A 5,000-nucleotide genomic window follows, 5' to 3' on the forward strand; every position below is an offset into this window, starting at 1 on the left:
CTGATTTACAACTGTTGTATTCACATTTCTTACATAACTTGTGGGAAGTTCTGGTAAATTTTACTCAAATGTAATGCAAACGATACAAAACTTTTAGTTACATATTTTGAAGTCTTTACTAGCCTGTATTTATATATTTTTTTATTTCTAATATGTATTAAAGTTTCCTTTGCCCTATAAGTTCTCCCTTAAAATTGGGAGATTCATTAAAAATATATACATAGGAGTAGTAGCATGAAGAACAAAACAGTACATATAAGTTTACAAATGTGAGTAAAACAGTTTGTTCATGTAAAATATTGGAATAGAAAATGGAATAGAAAATACAATCTCTCATTACTTTGTAAGTCCACAAACAACATGTGCATTTTAAATCAAAATTATAGGGTGAACAGGGAATTACACCAAGCAAAAATATCATAATATAAGGAACTCATGAAGACACTTTTTTCATATGCATACATTCATGTCAGCTATATATGAACACTAATGATAAATCATTTATATTATATACCTTTCTATATTTTGAATTCTAATTAAATATAATAATTTTTAAAATAATAAATTGAGTTTGCTACTGTGCTCTTTGCTATTTGATATATCTATTTGGAATGACTTTTTTCCTGTGCTTAACAGGGTGTGTGGCCATACAACCAAGTGATCTCAATGACTTTTCTCTGAAACATGACTGTGGCAAAAGGCCTTGATATTTATGAAAAAAAAAAAAAACTGCATAGATTGTGGCATTGGTGACAATAGCCTTCACAACCAGTTGTGTTTTGAATATCATGTGTGTCACATTGTTCTCAGTGATGAACAGTAGTGCAAAAGGAGTAGTGTACTAGGTGGCTTTATCTAAATCTGCTGGTGTTCAAATGCCATAAATCCACTCTTTCCTCAAGATCAATAGAGGTAATGTCTTGAGGTTCAGGTTAATTATGAATAAACTGTTCTGGGGGTCTGGGGGCAGAACCCCTAATAGGCAAGTGTCCCCGAGGTAGAGAGTCTGGGGGGGCAGAACCCCTAATAGGTAAATGCCCATGGCTAGGGGTCTGAGGATAGTGTCTTTGATATGTAAATGTCCCTGGGATAGATAGTCCAAAAGCAGAGGCATCAGTCCTAACCAAGGTTGCTTGGTTAGGATGTTTCATATAAAAAAGCACATGGGTTCACAGTAGGGTGATGAGATGCATTTCCATTAACTTTTTTTTATTGGCAAATATTTCAGTATAGTTTGCTAGTCTGATTTTATATTCTTTTTTAACTATTACTGTTTTATATCAAAAATACTTCAGCCAGTTTTACTTTATAATAAGATCATTGGCTGAATATTGAATTGCACCAAACAAAAAAGGCCCACACCTATTACAATATAACAAATATCAAAAGACATAAATGATTTTTTTAAAAAGAAATGCCAAATTTAATAAAACACTATAAATGTAATCTATTACTATGCAGAACTATTGTGCTAGACAGTCATTCAATGGTACTAATAGGTAATCACATGAAAATCACACAACCTTTTAGAAAACAACCAGGATAAAGTCAGAACTACTAAAATTGATTAATTACAAAGCATCCTTTCTTATATCCTTTAGATATAATATCAATAAATATATACATGGGCTGTTCACCTTACCACAGATAACCTAGCTTCTACAAACTCAAAACAGCTTTATCTAGTCTTACAAATTGCATATAGAGTTAATGAAATAAGGAGTTTAAGAACTGTTAGTTTAAATTATGTGACATAAATGATGATGCTCTCATATAATATCCATGTTTATAGTTATCCTTCTTATGGGGTATCTAGAAATGGGGCAATCATTCATAAGACAATTGTAGCAGCTTTCAAACTGGGACTTTTTCCTATTAACCCTTCAAAGATGGGTACAGATATTACTGTCATAACGTATAAGTGCATAATGAATTCTGATGGGTAGATCAGCCGTACACAGCTTAGGCCTAGCCACAAAGTCTAGCCTGTCCTGTCATTTTACACACCAAAAATTAAGGCCCTGTCATTACAGGGTTAACTATATGAGACTGGTATATATGAAATACTAGGGAAGTCTAGAAGCTTTGTCTTAATAGAGTATATTGATATATGTTGGGAGATTTATTGGCCTTTTACTACATGTAGTATGGAGGCCAATGGTGTGTAGGCCCATAGCTCACAAATGGGTGTTTTGTATACATCTACATGAAAGTCACAGAGAAATTCTATGATGAACCAAGCCCAAATGCTAGATGGAAAAAATTCATGCCATGTGTAGTCAGCTTATTCAAATTGTATCTGCTATAATAGTTCACTAGTTTGGCTTTGACAATGGTTAAGAAGCCACAGCACTCAAAAGTAGGCGTAATCCATTTTTTTAGTTTCATTTCCTAGATTATTGTCTATTGTGCTGCTGAATGCCTAGGAAATGTTTCTAATATTTAACTTGAGTTGCAGAGTGCTCCACAACCTTGTGCATGAGTCATTATGAATTTGGAAAAGCCTGTAGTCATTGGGTTAATTCTGATATTCAATTTTGCACAGAACACTCTCTTGTGTTCCCTGGTATTTCATATAGTAATAGATAAAATTTTCAGTAAGCTTGAGGATCACCCCATGCCTGCGCAAATATCAAAATTGTAGGTGTGCAAGACATCTAACGATTGAGATATAAACTCTTCACATAAGATATGACCTAGCATCTGTGATCATTCGACATAATAAGTTTATAATGGATAATGTGGGCAAACTATAAACACTTTATATCACTATTTTTTTAATATAAACTTTTTAAAATACAAAATTGCCAGGAGTCCATAGTCAACTAGGTTTAGGTGTTTCACCTATGTTTTGAGATCTGATTACACTTTACTTTCCCAAGTAATTCTTTACAATATGGATGCACCTGCCAGACACAAAGTTCTCAACTCCACATCACAAAATTCATTCAATAAATTTGGTAGGCACACTAAGACAGAGCTGAAATCTGGAGTACCCAGTGGACTTAGGTTGTGAGAGGCACTTTTCACAATATTTTTCCATTATCTGTGGCATTACCATCTTCTCCATACTACTTCTTGTATTGATGACAACTTTTCCTTTATCATACTTGTATTGTGAAATTTTGGTAAAACTATTACAATGGAATATACGGTATAAGTCCCCGAGAGCAATGCGTGGAGATAGCAGGTAATGGACACCACTGGTAAATGAAGAAAATGTCTGCTGCATTGCACCGCTCAGATACTAGGTCCACAACACACTCATCAGACTGTAGTTTGGTCAAATTCTGTCAGCGCAACTGTAGTTCTCGGGTAACTTTCCGCGCACATTTAGTTCTTTTTTAAATCATCTTCCGCTCATAAAATTATTTTGACCTTTCCGTGCACTTGTTTCATCTTCCGTTTGCAGACTAGCTCTGCATAGATAAACAAGTTTCATATAATCAACCTGTTTGTTTGTTTGAATTTAAAATATGAAATTGAAAGCAAATGCCAATGTGCCAATCAAGGATCCATACAATTCTACTATGCCGGGGATCTCCTGCAAAGTATTACATGACTTCTACAAAGGCTCAGTTCTGTTAACAACTGAATCCTAATGCATTATTAACCCACTCGCGCCGGGTACATTTTATAGCCAAAATTAAAAAAATCCGGGCAGCTACAAAATCAGCGGGCGGAGCTTCCCCGGAGTCTGTCCGCCCGCCTGGCCGCGCGCCGCTTCTGCCTCGGAGCGCGGCTCCGAGACAGCAATGCACTGGCGGGCAGCCCGACATTGTTTATTTTTTCCCTGTGTCTCATATATGTGACACCCGGGACGAATGGGTTAATAAGCTGTTACGATATTAACCCTATCTTCATGATAGTTATTAAAAAAAGAGTTGTCAAATTTCCGTGCAAATGTAGACAAAATCATGTTTTCCATGCATAAAAAAATGTAATATTCCCTGCACAAGAAAAATACTCTACAGTCTGGTACACTCAAACTGCCAATTCTTAATGTCCGTTTTCTATAAATTGGCACAAAGTGCTAATAAATGAGGGGTACAGGGGGGCTTGACCCCCTGTTTAGAAAATAAATAGAAGGTAGGAACGGTAAGGTTGGCTTTAAGACCGCATGATACCCTGGTTTTGGACAATCTCTGGAGGGTGTGTCACTTTCAATAACAATTACCAAATATGTTTTAATAATTCATCTACATAAACAAAATATGTTTGAGTTCACAAAAATCACAAGGAGTTCTCTACTAAATTCTTCAGTAATGTCAAGTTCCTTAAAACTGTTTTAAAAAACCTCTTGTGCGTCATCACATGGTCCTCTCCCACTATTAACAAAACTGAAAACAAAAAAGAACTAACCGTGAAAAGTGGCAGATTCTGATTCTGTGATTTTTTTTAAATGCAGTAATAACGGCATAAGATATTCTGAACAAAAACAAAACAAAGTTTGTCAAACCTTTCCCAAAACGTCCTTCATTACTCACATCCGTCTTACATCTACAATCATTACCAATAAATAATTGTTACACAACTTAGTCTTGTCTGTGATACTTTATGATGAATATTAAGCGGCATCAAATACTTACTAAGCTTAAAGACCTAACATAAAGATTAAATTTATTGCAAAATCCTCAGCTCCTCTGCCGACTCTGACGAAGTGATCCAAAACCAAAACAAAGGGTTATACATTTTCTCTATAATAATTTGAATATTCATAATGTGCACAAAATATTGAAGAGAAACACATTAAATCCCATATAAATTAAAGCATATTATTATCAATGATCGTCTTTTGTTGGTATATCGAAGTTATACAAATATTTGTACCTATTCTCTCTACCTTGTAAGCACTCACCCATTCTAAAATAGAAGTAGGGGAAATGGGAAAATCGGAAAACATATTCTAAAATATTTTAGAATTGTGAAAAAAATGAAAATATATTGAATATATTGAATTCATCACATTTCAGCGACTGATCTTTTAAACCGTATTTCAT

General features: G+C 34.6%; 1 protein-coding gene across 1 annotated transcript in view; it reads right to left on the reverse strand.

Annotated features, from left to right (window-relative positions):
* The window catches only part of Ssu72 (Ssu72 CTD phosphatase), a gene marked incomplete at its 3' end in the record, with an annotated part of 14,549 nt that extends 9,858 nt beyond the window's left edge, over positions 1 to 4,691 (reverse strand). Inside the window, 1 exon segment of the mRNA XM_070125361.1 lies at positions 4,590 to 4,691.
* Positions 4,692 to 5,000: the final 309 nt, after the last annotated feature.

The sequence above is a fragment of the Penaeus vannamei genome, chromosome 9, assembly GCF_042767895.1.
Source record: "Penaeus vannamei isolate JL-2024 chromosome 9, ASM4276789v1, whole genome shotgun sequence".
Taxonomy (NCBI): domain Eukaryota; kingdom Metazoa; phylum Arthropoda; class Malacostraca; order Decapoda; family Penaeidae; genus Penaeus; species Penaeus vannamei.